We start from the raw sequence: 21,624 nt of genomic DNA, 5'->3' as shown, positions 1-21,624 counted from the left end.
CAAAAGCCTGGTTCTGCTGAAAGCTTGTAGAAAGAATTTTGGTAGGGAGTTTTGGAGTACATAATTTAGTATGAACTTAACAAACTGCAGTTTCTTTCTTAACTGGTAATGGAGTTTGTTTGTTTTTAAAAAGAATAGATTCTAATGGCTGTACTTTCCATAAATGCCATGGTTTTCAAAATGAAAATAATAAGAACCAATTTTTATCACTTAATGCGAGAGCTTCCTTCAGTCCTCAGAATATAAGTATGTGTGTATCTAATAGTGATATATATTTTGTCTACTTTTCTTGAATATTTGTTCTCATTATTTATTTATTTATGTAACAAAATTCATACACTGCTTGATTGCTTGAAAAAAGTCTCAAAGCAGTTTACAAGAAGATTAAACAATAAGATCATTAAAAAAAATACTACCCTACTTTAAAACATACAAAAGTTAAAATGCTAAAACATGCTTGAAATCAGTAGGGAGAAACTATTGATTACAAGCGATATCTTTAATATGACTGCTTGCATTTTGGTGAGTTCTTTAATACAAATTACTTCACATAGTGCTATAGAAAATAATCCCTGCCCTCCTTTTGTAGAATTTTTTTTTATAAAAAGATTTGCTTGGATCCTTAGAAAGTTTCCCACCCATCTTGCGCCTCTGCAGCCACCTGTGGTCTCCAGAAATGATCACTGGTGGGCAGGAGATCTTCATAAAAGAAAGAGGGACTGCTAAATTTTAATCTATATATTTTTAAGTGTTACTACATCTGTATTGTCCCTGTTATACCTAATTCCAAATTCAAATGTATCCCTATCATATTTTATGACTTCCTTGATATTATATGTGGGCTGGAACTGGTCTGTGACCGAAATAATAAATTCATTCAAAGAGGGACAGCCCTAAATAGCACTGAACATTCTAAAACAGGCATAGGCAAACTCGCCCCTCCCGATGTTTTTGGCCTACAAATCCCATGATCCCTAGCTAACAGGACCAATGGTCAGGGATGGGCATAGGCAAACTCGCCCCTCCCGATGTTTTTGGCCTACAAATCCCATGATCCCTAGCTAACAGGACCAATGGTCAGGGATGGTGGGAATTGTAGTCTCAAAAACATCTGGAGGGCCAAGTTTGCCCATGCCTGTTCTAAAAGAAGTTAACTTAAAGTGCTATCCTCTCTCTCTCTCGTGTGTGTGTGTTCAGAATTAAGCCCCACTGACCTCAATGGCTCTCCCTTCCATTTAAGTATATAGGATTTCAGCTTTAAATAAGTTCAAAGAAGGAAGTTCATGGACCACAGTCTCCTGGTCCTCAGAAGAGCATTCTAAGAAAAAAAGTGGGTTTGGGGGACATGTATTTTGTGAACTTCCTTAAGTTAATTTATCTTAGGATTCAAGCCACAGTGTTTAAACAAGGCTTCCCTGACCCAGAGCATACATGGGCCTTCTGTATTTGTCACCTTCATGGTTCAAGTCAAGGGTGGGTGGAGCTCTTTGCAGAGCTGTCCCCCTTCTGGGAGGTTAATGCAGAAGGCCTTCATAGTAGGAGAACCCTACCTTATCCAGAAACCCCTGGAATTCTTTGTGCAATCAAAGTGAATACTTGGATTGCAAGAAGAACTATTTCACAGTGTTCGCCATCCATTTCGTCAGGCCTAATCTCTCTGAACCAGCCAAGGATCTCTAGTGCATCCTTGAGAAGAACTGTAGTTTTGCATGAAGGAGGCTTCAGCTTCAATTCCTTGCATCTTCAGTTAAACTGGGCTCTCAGGAAGACATTTGGGGAAACAGGGAAGCATTGCCAATACGGGGCTAGCTGGATCAATATAGCCTCACCCAGAATCAGGTGGGTTCATATGTTGATATGTTTAAGCCTCAAATGGCCAGCTGCTTACTTACATCAAATGGAATTGGGAACAATTCGCCATAGAAGTCAATGACTAATGCTCCTGCTGATACCATCCCCCTCTTTGTATCCGTCAAAATGAGTTTGTAGCAACGTATCCAGTATAATAGCATTCACTAGAATTGCAAAGCTCTGGATTTAATTTGGGTGAGTACTCGACTTGTGCATAGCCTACAATAAAATACTATCCATTGTAAGTAAAGGTGTCAGAATTAACTCCTAAGTAATATTTGCTTATGCAGTGGAAAACCCCATTGACTTCACTGCATTGTTAATGCAAGTAAGATATTTCATGATTAAGGCTCTTTATACTTTAAAACACAACATTGATTTTTGTGAAATTACACAATGAAATTTAATATGCCTAAGTGATAACTGGGCTTTCTAGATGTTTCTCAGATATGTGCATTTAATATAGAGAATGTGTGTGTGCAGTTGTGTGTGTTTGTGCACACATACACACACATTTAAAGAAGGAAATGTCAGTGTGACAAAAGGACATAATGGGTTAAAAACTATGTAAATGTTACTCTAGTTAAATTACAGCTTGTTGTTCAGATGAATACTCTCCACTTCTCATATAGCTTTAAATTATGGACAAATGCTTGCAATTGTGAACTACCCTACATTGTGGCTGCCTGTTCCCAGGCTTCATCAACCCGAGCTGTCCAATGGGATTACTGTAAGCTTTCACGGCAGTCTGCCAGCCACTGATCAGAAATTCATATCCCTGGATGTTAGATTGCTCTCTTTATTCCATCCTTGTGATGGCTGTGATTGCTGTCATGGTGTTAGGTTAGAAATTAGCATTTTGTGGCCCAAATTTTGCCATCCAGAACATAATCAGAAAAGGGGGAAGGGAAGGGGGGGGCAGTAAAAAAATAATAATCAAAGAATAGTAATTTCATCTGTCAAAGAAGAGAAATGCAGTGCTACCATGATACAGATGTCTACAAAACTTAGGCCAGGGAATGTTGTGGTATTTATGGTCTGATCTGGCAAAATGCATAGGGAGGTGGTGCTTTTTGCAAACCCAAGTATGTGGTAGCAGATTAATGGCTGTTCTCTGCAGCAGCAGCAGCAACAGCAGCAACAACAACAACAACAACAAGATACCCTAGCTTCAGGAATGTTTACAGGAAGGAAGGAAGGAAGGAAGGAAGGAAGGAAGGAAGGAAGGAAGGAAGATTTTTAACAGATAGTTTCAATGTCATGCTGAATTAATTACAAGAGCCTGGTTAACAGGAGGTCAGAGATGGCCTTGTTAGCACTGCTTTGGGTCTAGAGACAATAGTGGTATGTATGTATGTATGTAGTGAACTGCAATTTCCCTTTCTAGTTTACATGTCTGAGTCCAAAAAGGATGAATGCATATTCCACATAGGGAATGCATATTTAACATAGGGTTGTTAAAAGGAAATAAACATGGATAAAGACCACAAATTTCTCTTCCCTTCCTCCCTGTTTTTTAAAATCAAATCATATTTAGCTATTGGAATTTTGATGAAGAAAAACACAGTTTAAGCTCTGGTGTTTTATGTTCAATATTCTTCCTATATTGCTTTTCTCAGGGTGCTGTATAGGATGCTATTAAACAGCCCTGCAGTAGTCACTGATCTGTTAATGTTCTGTCAAAACAATTCATTGATGGTTAATTACAGAAAATGATTTAAAGGAACTATTTATCTGAAGCTGTAGATAATATAAGGTAGGTCCTTGGTAGCTTGTTATTCTTTCTAGACACTTTGTGGACATGGTAATTCCCCCCCGCCCTGTCCTGTCATTAGTGCTAAGCAAACTGGAAGGATTCTGACATGTGAGGTGCACAGATTCTGCAAGGAGCCTTGATTTTTATCCAGCCAAGCCTATCTGTCATCTTTAATCATGCAAAAAGCAGGATTACTTAATCATTTCATTTTATTGAAAAGAAAAAGATTTACATTAAAATGATGACATGGAAAGGAGGGGGGCGAATTGAAAATGATTATCAAGAAAATGTAATGTGGAGACGAAAGCTCCATTGCTTTTGTGATGCTCATTTAAAGCAATGATCTAGTAAAGCTAAGATATAAAAGTAATGATGATGTTAGCTATTGGAGTATAACCATATTTCCTATGCATTTTAAAATGCATTTGAACGTAGTATCTGTTCTCAAGGGCAGCTCATCTCAGAGGCATTATTTTCCATCCCTCTTCTGCTTTTGTAAAATTGTACTTTTGCTAGATTTTGCTACCCTTGCTAGCATACAAGCCCTCTAACAAGTGTGCTCTTTACTATTAATATGCACAAATTTATCTGTCTTGAATTGCCTTCAACTGTATGCCAGAATGAAATCCACTAATTAGATACCCAGCTTCTGAAATCTTAATGTCCTCTTTCTTCCAAATTTGAATGTACGTATTTTTAGAAAGAGGGGAATTTATTAATTTCTCACATACTAAATTGTGAGTTTCCACCTCATGAGTTATGTTCAAGGGTCCTTTTAGCAAGCTTCAAACTATTATTTTTTTCAGTTTACTGTCTCTTGCCTTGGCTCCTTGGTTCACAATCGTGTTTCAAAAGCTTTAAATGTTTAAATGTCTGGTTAAATTCTGCATGTCACCTGTAAGAAATGGGGAGTACAACAGAAAGCCAAGTATTAGAACTTTTCTATGGTGAAATAAGTTTTGTTGGTTTTAGCAAATGAGGGTTCACAGGTGCTTTTCGAAATCCAACAAGTGTTATGCACCACCAAAACCTGACTGAATGCATCACAGTTCTTTAATTTTTTAGATTTCAAGGCCCTAATCTGCATTAGTTGTGTCCTAGTTATTGGTAGTTAAAATCCACCAATCTGTGGTAAAATAACTGAATCAATTGCATATGTGAATGCAAAACTATACATATTTAAATTACATAAAGGTGCAATGATATCTGAATACAATCTAGGTTTTTCTCATTACCTTAATAAAACCTTACACTGATCCGATATGCAGACAATTTAGGATGCGAGCCAAAATGTACTGGCTTTCAAGTAAGCTTCATCAAAATTAAAGAGACTTTGTTTGGACTGATTTGGAAGTATTACAACTGACATCTTCTCAGATTGTTCGAGGGCTACAACTTAACTGGTTTAAGGATAAAGTTGTGTGCAAAATTCTTTTTCTAGGTTTTATACATTTCAGTTTCTCATTCCTCTTCAATTTCAACATCAGTGCAATGGAAACCTAGGAATTACAGTACAGAGAAAATGATACTGCACCGAGAAGGAAATACTATATATCAGTTGCTTTTGTAATGCCAACAGGTTTGAAGCTTGCTACTGACTTGTTTGTTGTATTGAAACTATAATCGCTTGACTATCGGGTTGCTTCTGTGAGAATGGCTTGATAGGTAACTTTCTGTAGCAGCAAAATAATTAAAGTCATGGAATATGTGTGTGTGTGTTATTTTGATGCATGCCAGTCAAACTTTCACAGTTATCCTCTAAAAGCTAGGAATGAGTCTAATTTAAAACCCAGTATTACTAATTCAAATATTTATATATTGGTAAAGGTTTTTATAGTACTAGAACAATCTTTAAATTGGAATGTTTTTTCCTATTTAAACTGAACTCTAATGCTGTCTCAAGACTCTGTTTTCCTAATATTCTATATGATGATCTTTGAAATGTAGCTACATTTAGGTCTGAACGGTTTAAGAATAAATATAAATTAGCATCTCCCCTCTAAACTCCAAAGCAGGCTTCCAACTCTTTTGAGGGTCTAGCATGTAAAACTGGCAATGTGAAATACATATCTGCTTCCCTTAGTTATGAAGCAGACACCAAAATGTCATTGAACAAATATTTCAGTGCAATTTGGCTTCCAAGTAATGTAAGTAGTTTTCCATTTTCTTATACTTAGTTTTGATAGTACTTTATATAGTTGTATGCAGGTTCCTATTTGCTCTGAAATATTTTTTTCCGGGCTGATGTATTATCACATGTGTTTTGTATTTACATAGACATGTTGAATTTTTGTTTGACTTCTTTGCAACTAACAGGAAATTTTGTTTTCCATCCTTTGCCATTTACAGCTTGTGCTAAAGTAATTGTACATTTATTTAAATGTTTTCTTATTAATGCACAGGCCCAAATATTATCTTGCTGGATATTAATGGCCTTGAACTTAATGGAACTCTTTGGAGTTGGATAGGATTGACGGCCGCAGTGCATAATTTAAACCTGTATCTGATTAACCTTTTACTACAAAACTGGATAGCGTGTGTGTGTGTGTGTGTGTGAGAGAGAGAGAGAGAGAGAGAGAGAGAGAGAGAGAGAGAAAGAAAGAAAGAAAGAAAGAAAGAAAGAAAGAAAGAAAGAAAGAAAGAAAGAAAGAAAGACAACTTGGGTATATTTGGGTTTCTTACACTTAGAAACAATGGAAATTTGAGTTTAGACACCTGTTATGCTTATGCTGCAAAAAGTTTAAATTCTGACTTTGAGCACATCTTTATTTAATACTTCATATGTGATTATGCTCACAATCAACACTGCATAAAACGTTGATCATATTACAGTGATTTTAACAGTTTATATTGTTGTCAGCATTAATTTATATCTCATTTCCTAATACTTCCCTACCCTTAAAAACTAAGCAAAGATAACATGGCATTTTAAGCATCTCTTAAGCATATTTCCAAAGATGAGCTCTAGAAACTGCAACGGTGCTGCTATCAGATTTAAACAATAGGTGGCAGTGTTACCTAGATACAATTTCCTTTGGGTTTTAAAAAGGATGGAAGCACTTAAAGCGGTCGGTGCGTTGTTGTTACTGTACATAATTGCAGGTATAAGCAAATTTAATCTGGCTCAAGATATATTACAAAACTTTTCCTACCAAGTTATGGCTTTTTTCAAAAAAACAAACGACCAACATACGCAATAGCCTTTTCATATCCCCCTATTAAATATTACCAATTAGAACATTACACAGCCTTAATAGGTTCCTATTGTGTAGCTGATCATAGATTTCATCAAATTTAATAGCAGCTTGTACACAGAAATCTTCAATTGTATTTTTTTTAAAAAATCCTTAAATGAAAAGTAACACACAACATCAATAGAAAACAGTAGCTGCAATTTTCAAGAATAGCTGTGGTGAATCCTTTTCGGGAAATTAACAATCCATAAAATTAGGACCAGTTTAACACCCAGGTGTTGTATGCAATAGAACTTGAAAACTTACAGTCCTTACTACATCATTAGCCTGAATGAACACCCATATGGTATACTTATTGCCTATACCGTTCCACCCATATCTATATGATCTGTATCTATTTTTCCTCCACATTTTTATGCAAGAGCTTCTTTTTCTTATGCAATATCTTCAAGGAAAGTAGCATCCCAAACCAAAATGCGAAGTAGCATTATTTACTAGGGAGATGCATGCCTAAATCCAATATGCCAATACACATATTTGCCTGAAGTGTAAAAACACACACACATACAACAACCCACGTAATAAAGGCTGAAGCAGTACAAAAATGGAAAATGGTTGTAGTTAGCTTAAATGGGTTTGATGACACAAATGTGCATCTAAGATATGGCAATTTCAGCATGAAATAAAAACACCATACTGACCACTGCAGGATCCCTGCTCCATGTTTATGTCGTCTACTTCTAGGATACAGCTTTTCTATTGTGCCTTCGCCAAGAAATACATGCATCACTGTGTGCTAGAGGCATCCAGTCTATACTTTTAGTAGCCTTTTCTTTAAATCAGAAAACATTTGCTGAGAGATACCTTAGTGGCCTAATCGGTACTAACCATTTTTATTTTTATTTTGCTCGATAACCAGTTTATTTTTTTTATCTAAAAATTAGCATATTTCTAGGTCGGAGGGGGGGAAGAGAAGGAAGATATAGGATAATCATGCTGGGGAAAGGAGATAGCGATGGATAGCAGGCATGATGAAATGTGTCTGATAGGGTCGTTTTCTTCTGTACCACCATTTCCTTGCTGCTGTGGGATTACAGAAAATGGTGGCTTCTTATACTTTATGGAAAATGTAAATTTTACGGTATAACCTTTCTGTGGAATATGGAGTTGCAACATCTCTGCCGCCGTCCACTTTGCCATGTCAAATTTAGCAACAATCTTGGCAATATTCTGTATACATACAGAAAGGCGTCATCAAATTGGAAGGCAGCATTTCCCTAAAACTGAAAATTATGGATTCAGTTACTAATAAGAACTAATGCTGACGAATCTTGTATGATGGAAAATTACAACCTTGACTGCAATACTATGGCATCCCCCCCCCCAAAAAAAGCCCAGTCTTGTTACCAAACAATTCTAATATATGGAATAATTCAGGAAGGAAATAAAGTTTTCAGTGCTTGCTTTCTGTGGCCACCCAGTCTCAGCCTCAATATTTGATGGGCCCATAGGAATGACTGCAGTGATGTTTTGTAAATGAGACCCTTATCTGCTTTCTGGTTTGAAGGTAAGATGTTTATAATAGTATGAGCAGATTCGCCTTATTACAGTTTAGAAAAAGACTGTGGCTTTGTGGTGATGCTGATTCCCCCCTCCCTTTTTCCTCCCAGTTGCTACTTCATGAAATGGAATGGAATGGATGTAGAATATGTGACTAATAAAACTGATTTTATTAGCCACATACATTAAAAACAGAAGAGTGACAAGCAGAAATAAAGGAGCAGGATAGGGATAGAGGGGAAGGTGTGGGCTGCACTGGGGGAGCATTAGCAAAGACATCAATAAATCAAAGGATGACACCTATTCTAGTCAGTCAGAAGAGTGGTACAAAAGAATTTCCTTTGCAAATTATAAATACACGGATAGCTAAAACTGCAGGCAATGCAATCTTTTAAATTATTTCGTTTTATACATATTACAGTTTACACATTTAATTTTGTGCCGTGTTGTTTATGAACCAATAAAAATTGTGTTTGTGGATAAACACAATTTATTCTGAAGGAATCTTATTTTCTTTGGTTCTTTTTGGGTAAAAGAAAAAGAGAAATCTTAACAGGCTCATACTGTATGAATGGTGGTGGTGGTGGTGGTGGGGTTACTTCCAAGTAAGTATGCTTAGGAACAGATTCTGCCTCAGATGACAGCCTTTTATTTTAAAAGGGGGGGGGGAGAGAAGAGCTGAAATAGATATATGTCATACTTCCATATGAAACAGACCATAAGGAACTGGTAATCAAGAATTAATGATAAGACCTGCTGTAATGGATCAGGCCCAAATTTGTTAAGCCTTACAGAAGTCAATGGAACCAATAGCTCAGTCCTTACTTAAATAGTTCAATGTGACATGCTGTCAAGGAAGTGTAGGCAGCCTTCCTCGCTTGAAACCCCTTCTTGTTCTGTGTGCTGTGTGTGCCATCTGAAATTTTGGTTAAGTTTCAGTGCTGCTTATAGACCTCTTTCTGGATTACAAAACAGCGTAATCAAGATAGCAGTTTTGTTTTATCTCTGTAAACAAAGACCGCAGATCCTGAAATATCATTTACATGAGCACCTATGCTACCCCCATGCAGTGTGTCGTCGGAAATGCATGCCAGCTGGGAAGAGAAGTGCCACTATGCTTCAAGCATCCCCTTAACTTCCACTTCACCCGAAACACTTTTACATAAATGACTCGGTTGACTTCCTTTAGAGTAACAGCTGAGTGATGGCAATATGCAAAAACAATGGCCTGACTGCTTTCATGTGCCCCGATAAAAAGCCTTCAGTGGGATTTCATTGAGTTTGCCATATGCAATCAAATAGGAAAACAATGCTTGTTTTGTTGTCCCCCCACTATACTATATTAACTTTCTTTATTTCAAGCAACAATACCCTTCCATCATGAACATGAGCAATTTATTCCATTTGCATTCTTTTACCCTGTTATAGCTGTGCACTTAGCAAATATGTTTGCAATGAGCTTGTGAGAGAAACACATAAAACTTCTTGTTGAGCATACCAATATGCCTTTGAGCCCGTGTGTGTGTTTCTGTTTTAAACTAACTGGTTTGCCTTGACACCAGTACTACACCAGAAATTTCTGCTGCATTTTTGAACCACCACACATCCATTAATGCGAAAAGAAACTGCGTTCAAAAATGTGCAAATGGAAGAGAAAATTTCAGTGAAATTCTCATGGATGGGGGGCAAGTTTCTCTTGCTCTGCTTGCCTTACTTTTGTGGTGGTTGAGGGCTGTCATAGGGGTGGGGCAGATTTCTGATCCAGTTTGCATTTAAAGGCAAACTTAGCCAACTTGCACTTGGCAATGCAACTATAACACAGCTGTCTTTCAAAATTCACACGTTTCTGAATTTTTCAGTGCAGTTCTCTAGCCAAGCGGCATATACATCAGTGCATACATTATGATAAAGTGTGCACATAAATGCACATACTAGTGAAAATGACATTCAACAATGCATTGGATAAGGACATGTTACTTGCAAAAATGTGTGCATTTGTCAGGAGTGCATACAAAAATGTGTTTATTAGGACAAATCTGCACTAAAATGCTAAAACATTTTCACAGGGATTTTTTAATTATAAAAAACTCAAATTACTGCATAAATATGGAGAACTGAATTTAAGATTGGAAAAATGAGAAACAGAGAGCACCTAAAATTGACAGAATCATCAATCACTACCTGTGAACGTCCTTTTTTTCATTCTACAAATCATCTCTCTTGTGCTCTGCACTTTGTACCTCAATTAAAGCCCAGGGGAAGATATCCTGAGATAACTCCTTCTCCTTTCAGGAAGTGTGGGCAACTGGGAATGGGAAGGCTTTAGACTGCCAGATCAAGTTTTAATGGAAAGGGGGGAAGGAACCTGTCTTTGGCCACCTCAAAATGATAAAACCTAAACTCAAATCTCTGCGCCCTACAAAATTCTGAAGAAATTCTTAAGTACCCAGAGAATGAGGCAGAAAAACAGAAAACAATTTTGGATGGGAAGAAAACTTTGGAGAAACTGAGGAGCAGATTTCAGCACTACTTAACACAGAGCAATCCTATGTGTGTCTATTTAGAAGTCAGTGCCATAGAATTCAATGGGACTTTCAAGTGTGCAGCTTTCATTAACTTTCCTTTGACTGCAATCATAAAATAGACTTTCCTACAAGGAAGGATGGGCAAATCTGACAATTTTGGGTTCTCTCAGTTTCTCATTTTCCCAATCTTAATTTCAGTTCTCCACAGTTCCACTTCAGTTTGTGATTTTTCTTTAAAAAGAAGTCCTCATGAAGATTCATCAGTGAATTTCTTCTAATTTGCATATTTGTGTGCAATTTTGCCTAATATACACATTTTTCAGAGAAATGCCCCCTAACATAATGCATTTTTGTGTGTTATTGTCATTAATATATGCCTTTTATAGACACTGTACACTAGTATATGCATTTTTGTACTCATGACTTGGTTGGACAACAGCATTGCCAGCATTGCAAGAGATGTGAGAATTTTGAAGGCTCGCTATGTTACAGTTTGCAGATTGTTTCAGACAATGTGGATCCTTTAAATGCAAACTGGAACCAATTCCCATTGATATCATTGGGGCTTTCTTCTTTGTAGATATCAATGCTCTTCTGCATAGATGTGCACAGGATTGCCCTATTAATATACTAGGGAAAACTGTGTGAAACATTGCAAAACCCTGTATTGCTATATATTATAGCAAAGGAGACCTAAGAAACATTTTCCTTGTTCTGACTGCAATGGTAAAAAGATGTTGGTGAGCGTTACACAAAAGCAGGAAACTAATAGTATGGCTTGACAACCCCCTTTATCAGTGGCATAGCATGGGTTGTCAGCACCCAGGGCAAGGCAAGTAATTTGCGCCCCCTAACCGCACCGCATGCCTGGCACCCCCCCCCCTCCACAGTGGGTGGCGACCCGGCGGCTTGGATCAGATTCGCACAGCCAGCACTGCAGTGAGAGAGAGAGAGTGAGCCAGGTAGGGGCAGAGAGCTGCGAGTGCGAGCGCCCCCCCCCAGATGTTGCACCCGGTGCGGCCGGCCCCCCCTGCCCCCCACGCTATGCCACTGCCCTTTATAGATTAAAACCAAATTTAATTTTACTATTGTATTTATAATCCCACTAATGTGCAACGTTTATTTCAATGCAACTTTTTAGGACCGTGAGCAAAAAAAAAGAGAGCAATTTAATGCTATATTAATAGCAAGTATACATGCCCTTTATATTCCGCCTGCCTGTAACACATTCAGAATATTTATTAAACACTCAACAGCATGAAATTTTTTGCAGAGCTGTATCGGATGAATCACTTGACCCTTAAGACTTGCTGTATCTCCAAATAGGCACTTAAGTTAGAACAGAGTGTATATATAGTCTCTCGCATCAGGTTAGTGTGTCTCATAATGTGGTATTTTACCAGCACTGTAGGGATGTTGTACTGGGACTGCTGGCGTGTCTGCAAGCTTAGAAACTTGGATGTTAATGGTCCGAGCTCCAGAGTTTCTACTTCTTTGTTCCAAACAAAGAAAAGGATATATTTGAACAATGTTAGACCCATTTGTCTACACAGGGCTGCTCTAGCGAAGATCTTTCAAAGCATACTGCGAAAACACCCCCTCTCTTTCTTATTTCTCATTTCATCAACATACAGACTGGCAGCAGTAACAGCATCCCTATAAAACATCAGATCGCCCAGCTCTATTTTCACAATGCACAACTTTTCCTATTATTATGTGAAACAGCAACATACTTCATGCAAAATCATTTAAATATTTTGCACTTGCACGATATGGTTGCACGAACTCTGTGCAACTGGGAGTGTAAGATATATTTAAAATGTTAATTATTCATTAACAATTTAATGCTGTAATCCTATACACACTCAGTAAGCGTGCATAGGATTGTGCTGTTAAGCATCAAAAATGGGCACGTGGAAAGTTAGGAACTTTCTCAAATATCTCATTAGTCTACCTTAATATGAAATCTATGCTGAACATTTAAGATTATGTTCCATTAATAATATTTCATGATAATTGTGACATTATATATTCAGTGGTACTTGTAGCAGAGTAGCCTCAGAGATGTTGTCTGATATCAATTAGTGCTCTTAAAGCTTATCAAACAGATTTGAATTAATCGGTAATTTAAAGCACCATCTCTATGAACTGTTTTTTGCTGGTACTTCTTAATGGGGACATTTTAATGTTTTAAAGGAAATTGTAGCATGAGATGTGTTGCTTAGTGTAAATTTCTAAAGGAAGAATGCTACTTACTAGATTCTTCAGCTGATTTTCAAAGATAGACTCCTTGGGTTACAATCCTGCACATAGACTGACAAAATATCATTCAAGACAATGGGACTTAAGCAACCTCACTGGCTGCAGGATAGCAGACTTGAACTATAGTAATAAGCAGCAAGTCCTATTAAACATGATGGGATTTACTTCTGAGTAAATATGCTAAGGATTGTGTTGTAATATAAGCTCCCTTTAGGGGTATTCTAAGAGCTTTCGTTTGGAAATCAAACTACAGATGGTAACAAGTCTTGTTGAGAGTGAGGATATACATAGGCTAGATTACATTTCGAAATTTAGGCACAAAGAAATTTTAGCTTGATTTTGCATACTAGTTATAAAAACAGTTTCACTCACTTTATGAATAACACAGTGCTCTTCTACATTATGTTGAATCAGAAATGTAGATTTCATTTTTAAAAATAAACTGCAATATGAGATACATGTTAACAGCCCCCAATTTATGCAAAACAGACCCACTGAAAGCAATGGGTTTTAAATGTATTTAGCAATGGTCTTAAGTAGTGTTAAATTTAATGTAAATATTCTATTACTATGAATTATTTTACTGTTTTATACTGTTCATAATAACTGAATGCCTGAATGCATATTTTAAAAATGGAACAGAATTCTGCATGATAAAAACACAGGTGTCACAGGAAAACAGAAACCTGCTCTTCCCTGTTTTCGTATTGCCAAACCGCCTCTCATGTTGCCATTCTGCTTTTCAGTGAAACTGTTTCTGACTGGCAAAGCCCCAAAAGTTTTGAATTAAGTCTACTGTGGAAAGAAATGCAAGTTTAGTTATAATCACTGTTACTTAAACACATTAGTATCTGGAGGTTCAACTTGAGAATGGTTTTATTTTGTGGGGGCGAAATGAAGGATCCTGCTAAAAGCAGCGAGCCATTTTACAAAGTGCATTCTTTACCAATGAAAATTATTCAAAAATTATCAAACATTAGTGCCAAGGTGAATGTGTTTGTGCATTACAGGTACATTAGCCTTTCTTCCGAGGATCATGCGTTTGTTGTTCAAGAGTGGTATTTTGCAGATTTTCTAGAGTGCAGTTAACAACAGCGTGTGTCCTGCTTGCAGCTTAGAATGTCAGTCCTTTAGACGTGTATAGCTACAATGATATTGAAGGGGAAAAGGGAGGGAAGAGTCACAGTCTCATATCCTATAAAAAAATTAGCAGCTCAGGTCTGACATGTATAGCTAGCTGCCTGTCAGTTGAAATTCTCTTGCAATTCCTTACCATACTAAAGTGTTTCAATTTTCTCAAAACTCTTTCTAGATCTTGCTTTTCCAACTTTCTCCCAAATAATGCTCCTGTTACCTGAACATTAAGGCATTAATACATTAATGCAAACAACCTGTGGAACTTTGTGTTCGGTTTTCAAAATGTTTATGTATTAAACATTTCTCCCCCATTTCCAACAGCCAGCTGAAAATTTGACACAGCACTGTATCGACACAAATGTTTCTGCATTATGTCGAACGTTGCCACTCTTACGCATTTTATTTTTATTTATTTAAAATTGTTTATATCCCACTCCTTTCCCCCAAAGGAGATAGGAATACCCTACAATAAAAGCAGTAAAAATTCATAAAATATAGAAGTTGTGATCTCTATGCCTCAACCTCAATTGCAATTCTAACTTGCAACAGTGTTCTAAATTTGAAACGTCATTGAATATTTAATTTTAAGAGTAATTTTACTCTTCCTGATATTAAGTCGGAATCTCCTTTCTTGTAACTTGAAGCCATTGGTTCATGGCCTACCCCACAGGGCAGGAGAATAATAGCATAATAACCCCCTCACCACACGCAGTTTAAAAGGCCATAGATTGTTTAATTAGCCAAAGGCATGGGAAAAGAGGAATATTTTTGCCTGGTGCCTAAATATATGTAAGGAGAGTGCCAGGCAAACCCCACTTGGGAGAGCATTCCACAAGCAGGGAGCCACCACAGAAAAGGCCCGTTATTGTGTTGCCACCCTCCAGACCTCTTGCGATAGGGACACACAAAGAAGGGACTTAGGCCGGGCCAATTCATATGGGAAGAGGTGGCTCTTGAAGTATTGCAGCCCTGCAATATTTAAGGCTTTACAGGTCAAAACCAACATTTTGAATCAGGCCCAGAAACTAATTGGTAGCCAGTGCAGTTGGCCCAAGATAGGTGTAATATGCTCAAACTGTCTTGCCCTGATACTTGGCTGATCAGCACCAGCTGAAGTTTCTGAACTGTCTTCAGAGGCAGCCGCATGTATAAAACATTGCAATAATCTAGCCTCCATGTGTAGATGATTTTTCCTACTGCACGCATTCTACCCTGGGCACATGGAGATCGACAGGAGCAGTGACAGTGACAGAATGGAAAAGGCTGGGTTAGGAAACATGCCTCCCCACTCTCCCCATATCGTGTGGGGGGTGGGAAATGACTGAAGAGGACTGTTGTCACTGGAGGACCTAGGCACAGTTGCACACTATGTGCACCGTACAGTTTGGCTTACACAGAGCAAATTACAGAAAATGTCTAAGTTTTCCCTGCTTTTCCAGAGGATTTCTTCCCGTTTAGTGAGAAGAAGCATGAGACACAACAGTCTCGTCACATTATATCAGTAACATGTGGCTACACCTAGATAGGCTGGGATGGTGGCTTGAAGAGGTTTATCGTGGCTTATGCCAGGTGTGGAGAACCTGTGGCCCTCCACATGTTGTTGAACTACAACTCCCATCTGCCCCGGCAAGCATAGTCAATGACTAGGGATGATGGGAGTTGCAGTTCAGCAATGTCTGGAGAACCAATGGTTCCCTACATCTGGCTTATGTGTAGGCCTGCCCTCGGCTTCCTAACCTATTATTCATTGCTTTGTATCATGTGGATGCTTTAGTGTCCAAATAAATGGAGACTTCCAACTAAATGGGTGGAATCCAGACTTCCATCACCACCAGCAGCATTCTTTAAATTCAGTTCCTCTTAGGATGCTACTACTGGCAGAAAAGGAGGCAATGTTCACCAATTTCTCCTTTCCCCCTGCTGTCTCCAAATAATACAAATATATGGAGGCTTAATATCCAAATAAATGTGTGGGAATCACTTCCCACCTCCAGTGGTAGCATCCTCTAAGCAGAGTTCCTCTCTGGATGTCCATATTGGCAGAAAGTGAGGATGCGATCTGCACCTTTCCCTCAGGGGTCCAGTACCATGACTTACAGAACTCTGAACCCCAATGCTGCAAAGCAGATTTTCAGGAGGTATAGACTGCAATTAGAGAGAGGAATAACAAAGATACCTGGCATCTCCTTTGTTCCTCCATCAAGATTCCTCTGGATCAAAGAAGCCTTCCACGGAGATTGTCTGCTCACAGGGGGCAAAGTCTGAATTCAAGCCAAGGTTATTAGGGTCATGAGGCCCTGGAATTCAGACTTTTACAGACTTGGAGACTTTGGCTGCACAGCATCCAAAATGTGATTTTAGTTGCTAGTGATTTTCAGCATAGGATACCAAGTACTTGTTTGGTGCTGCAATCCTATGCACGCATATTAGGCAGTAAATTCTGTTAAACACAATGGGATTCATTTTAAGGGTACTCTAAGAGCAAGATTGCCAAAAGCAAGTAGTGGACCTATACATAGACAGTTGCACATACACAGAGCCTGTTCTCTTTTGCCGAATCCATGGAGCCTAGTGATGAGGCCATCTGATGTAAGGGGACAGGGTAGAAGTGGCAAATGATACAACCATTGAGATTGTTTTAAAAATAAATTGTTGAAACCATTGTCTCTGAAATGATTCCCTGGATTCCAATGGAACAGCTATGGAATAAGGAGTGTGAGAATGTAGTTTAGCTTTATTCAGTTATCTCAGTTCTGAAGATTTTATTTTTTAAAAGTTTTGGCTGAAGAGATTCTTTGTTTTTCAGTAAGACAACCACCCCAACCCTTTATGACCCTTTCTGAAGGGAATGGTTTTTTATCTTCAGGGATAAATTCGTAAGATAAACAAAGTCTTACAAGCAGCAGACTTATGCTTTCCTTCCATCTTTTGAAGATATAAGATCCTTCCGGGGATTTTATTTTGTTAACGAAATATTCTTGAATTTGCTCTGTGATTCCTTCAAGCACATAAAAGGTGCTCCTTGTAAACAGGTCTCCATGACCTTGTTCTTCAGATCATAGCAAGGCTGTTGAAAGTTTTCTGAATAAAGGTGCAACGTTCTAAATTAAATATAGATTTGGGGTTCAGTGCCTGCTGAGCTGAACGCAGGAAGATTGTAGGACCAGTCAAAGCAAAGTGACTGACACAGATGATCCCCGTCAACTCTTCATTTGCCATAGCTTTTGGCTGTTCATTTAGACTGATGCTGTTTCCATGCTTTGAAATATCCTACAAGAATGTATGCTGGTGGAAGTATCTATTACAGTTGAAAATATTAGTAGAATCTCAAGGGTTTCTCATAAATGGTGTGGTTTACCACATTCCCCAACCTCGTACCCTCCAGCTGTTTTGGGCTATAACTCCCAACATTCAGATTCATTGGTTCTCCATGAGTTCTTGCATTATGGGAGAGGGAGAAAAGCTTTTCTGTATCTGGTTTCTCTATTTACAGGTAGGTAGCCATGTTGGTCTGCTGTAGTCGAAACAAAATAAAAAAAAATCCTTCCAGTAGCACCTTAGAGACAAACTAAGTGTTATTAGTATGAGCTTTCGTGTGCATGCATACTTCTTCAGATGCACACGAAAGCTCATTCCAATAACAAACTTACCGTATTTTTTGCTCTATAAGACTCACTTTTTCCCTCCTAAAAAGTATGGGGAAATGTTTGTGCGTCTTATGGAGCAAATGCAGGCTGCGCAGCTATCCCAGAAGCCAGAACAGCAAGAGGGATTGCTGCTTTCACTGCGCAGCGATCCCTCTTGCTGTTCTGGCTTCTGAGATTCAGCTTTTTTTTTTTCTTGTTTTCCTCCTCCAAAAACTAGGTGCATCTTGTGGTCAGGTGTGTCTTATAGAGCAAAAAATACGGTAGTTTTTCTCGAAGCTACCAGCATGAGTTTGGCCAAACTGCGGGAGGCAGTGGAAGACAGGAGTGCCTGGTGTGCTCTGGTCCATGGGGTCACAAAGAGTCGGACACGACTAAACGACTAAACAACAGCAACAACAAGGTGCTACTGGAAGGAATTTTTTCTATGTCATGCATAATTTTATAGACCTCTGTCATGTTACCTGTTACTTGTTTTTTCCCTCTAAACTCAAGGCCTGGATGAACAGGACTGCTCTTAAATTCCCCCTGAATGTTAATAACGAGAGAGGCAGATGGACCTCACCATGGAGGGCATTCCATAAACTGGGAACTGCTGCAGCTGCAGAGGAGGTCACAGTTCAGTGTCAACTGGCTGGCAGTGGCACCACCAACAAGGCCTCTCCTCCCCTGTCGATTGCAGGGCTCAAGATGGTTTATATCTTCCTGTTTCTGGCCTTGGATATCAGCTTGCTATTGAGAATATTAACCTCCATTATGCCTATCTGAACAAGGCTTGTTGCTCTTATGGCAAGAAATACACGATATAGAACCGATTATTAGGCTCTTCACCTCCACAAATACAAGATAGGCCCAACTGGGAATAGAAACAAATAAGAGACCATTCGTGTTAGAGGTGACATTAGAAGAGATGAACGAAGATGTTTTCAGCAGCAAACAAACCAATCATAATTTGCCTGCTATTAATCACTGCTCTCTTCAGGATGTATGTGTCCCTTAAAGGGAGACATGGCACTTCCTGAATGTCTCCTACTGGATAAGAGAAAACAGACTAGTTAGTTAGTGGCCAAGAACACCCTGATGCTTGGTGCTACAAATTGAAAGTGAAGGTTACTTTCTTTGTAGACTTTATCTTAAAGCAGTAAAACGGGTAGCAGCAGCTACAACTGAAAGTATTGATTTTGTAATTTCAGCAAATTAAGAACAAGACAGGAAACCTATTAAACCTTTCCACTGATTGCCAGGGCACTTTTTGGCGATGCTGGTGCTGACATTAAAATTACATACACCTGTCTCTTTAAAGCAAAAATATACATCTTGGGGGGAAGATAGTGACAGCTAGCATGCGGGAAGAGATTTTTGTATGACTTTGTGTGATTTCACCTTTCAAACGTGGAAACATTTGAAGCAAAGATGACAGGAGCATTGAGCATCACCTATAAAATATTCGCAGTGTAGAGTTCGACTTGGAGGTTCCTTTTATTGCATTTTAATAAATTAACATTTCCACGAAGCTGGGAGATTTTTTTGTAATAACAGCAAAGAGGGTAACTTATCTGTCAGAACTTTATGAGTAATGATTATGTAAAAATCCACATAACAAAAGCTAACAGCAGAAATCATCAAATTATTCTCTTCTGTATCCACATATGAAACGAGTTTTATTTTATTGCTATAGAACAAGAGTGACTTCAATTAAAGCAATTGGGGGGGGGAATTAACTTATAATAATACTGCATTTTTGTCGATTAGAGGGCTTAAGATTTCTTGTTTCAATAGAAAGTGTTTTTCATCTTTCCTTCTTTGAATTAAACTGTTACTGTTTCATATACTGAAGTACCACCCATCTTTTCATACTGTTCGTTAGAAGAATTGTCTTTAAGTTAACATACCAGATCAAGTCATTAAAATGACATTTTTGGAGCACTGAGTTGCATTGACACACACAAACACCACACAATGATTTCTCAACTCAAAGTCATGATAATTCAGTGGAATTAACTTGCCTGAAGAAGCAAAAGTTTCTATCAAACTTTTCACACATCTCAGTATAACTCCTGTTCTATTAATTGTATACTCTCCATGGTTTTATTTATTTATTGCAGAATTCTTGAAATCACAAGCTATGTGTAACATAGTTCAAATTTTCTTTCCATTTGCTTCTTTGAGCATATCATTAACTTTTCCTTTTCTAACCAATATCTAGAAGTTATTTTCACTGTATTCCCGCTAATCATTGCCAAAGCACCACTTGAGAACCTCATAGTAATATCTGAAGTGCATGAGCAGATTCATTTCTCTTATTTCAGTTGTCATCCCAGTGGTACAACATGACTCTTTATCCTCCCATCTGGAATAATGAAATGCCTCTGGAACTGTCTTACTTGCTAGCTGCAGTAATATGCTGATCAGGACTGTGTGAAGTCAAGTTGCCACCAACATTTTGAAGTTTCAAAACCAGAAATGTCATGGTAGGTTTTATCTAAATTCTGTAGGGATTTGGGGCGATTTGTAAGGAAACACGATAGGATTTTCATTGCTTTGGTCTGCAGTGCGGTGTAGTGGTTCAAGACATCACACCTCACTAGCCTTGCTTTCCCCCCTCCTCAAGTGTTGCACGTCTTAGGGTCCCTTCCAACTCTACAATTCTATGATTCTTTGAAGTGCTTTTGCCTGGCTGCACGGCAAATAATAATAATAATAATAATAATAATAATAATAATAATAATAATAATATTTTATACCCCACCCATCTGGTTGGGTTTCCCCAGCCATTCTGGGCGGTTCCCAACAGAATAATAATAATAACAATAACAACAATAACAACAACAACAATAAAACAATAAAATATCAAAAATTAAAAACTTCCCTAAACAGGGCTGTCTTCAGATGTCTTCTAAAAGTCAGATAGTTGTTTATTTCCTTACCATCTGATGGGGGGGCATTCCACTACTGAGAAGGCCCACTGCCTGGTTCCCTGTAGCTTCACTTCTCGTAGTGAGGGAACTGCCAGAAGGCCCTTGGCGCTGGACCTCAGTGTCTGGGCTGAATGATGGGGGTGATGCTCCTTCAGTTATACTGGGCCGAGGCCGTTTAGGGCTTTAAAGGTCAGCACCAACACTTTGAATTGTGCTCAGAAACGTACTGGGAGCCAATGTAGGTCTTTGAAGACCGGTGTTATGTAGTCTCGGTGGCTGCTCCCAGTCACCAGTCTAGCTGCCGCATTCTGGATTAGTTGTAGTTTCCGGATCAACTTCAAAGGTAGCCCCATTAAGAACATACAGTAGTCCAAATGGTAGATAACTAGAGCATGCACCACTCTGGCGAGACAGTCTGCAGGCAGGTAGGGTCTCAGCCTGTGTACCTGATGGAGCTGGTAGACAGCTGCCCTGGACACAGAATTGACCTGCGCCTCCATGGACCGCTGTGAGTCCAAAATGACTCCCAGGCTGCGCACCAGCTCCTTCAGGGGCATAGTTACCCCATTCAGAACCAGGGAGTCCTCCACACCTGCCCCCCTGTCCGCCCCCAAACTGCATCCTTGTACTGTACTAATGCCTCTTTCTTGCCTGGATGAGGAATGGAGTTGGGGGGAAATCTCAAGTATTCGCATTACTAGAATGCCATCTGCTTTAATACAGTGGTACCTCGGGTTACATATGCTTCAGGTTACATATGCTTCAGGTTACAGACTC

The 21,624-nt window shown here is 38.6% G+C and overlaps 1 long non-coding RNA gene across 1 annotated transcript in view; it reads right to left on the bottom strand.

Annotated features, from left to right (window-relative positions):
• Nucleotides 1-7,776, bottom strand: part of LOC310713445 — a 54,638-nt gene extending 46,862 nt beyond the window's left edge. The window contains exon 1 of the long non-coding RNA XR_014529253.1: nt 7,503-7,776. This is a non-coding gene — a long non-coding RNA (uncharacterized lncRNA). The remainder of the gene's footprint in view (nt 1-7,502) is intronic.
• Between the last annotated feature and the right edge of the window lie 13,848 nt (nt 7,777-21,624).

This window comes from Podarcis liolepis (genome assembly GCF_965112155.1).
Source record: "Podarcis liolepis genome assembly, chromosome: 8".
Taxonomy (NCBI): Eukaryota; Metazoa; Chordata; class Lepidosauria; order Squamata; family Lacertidae; genus Podarcis; species Podarcis liolepis.
This window is presented reverse-complemented; position numbering and strand designations above follow the sequence as displayed.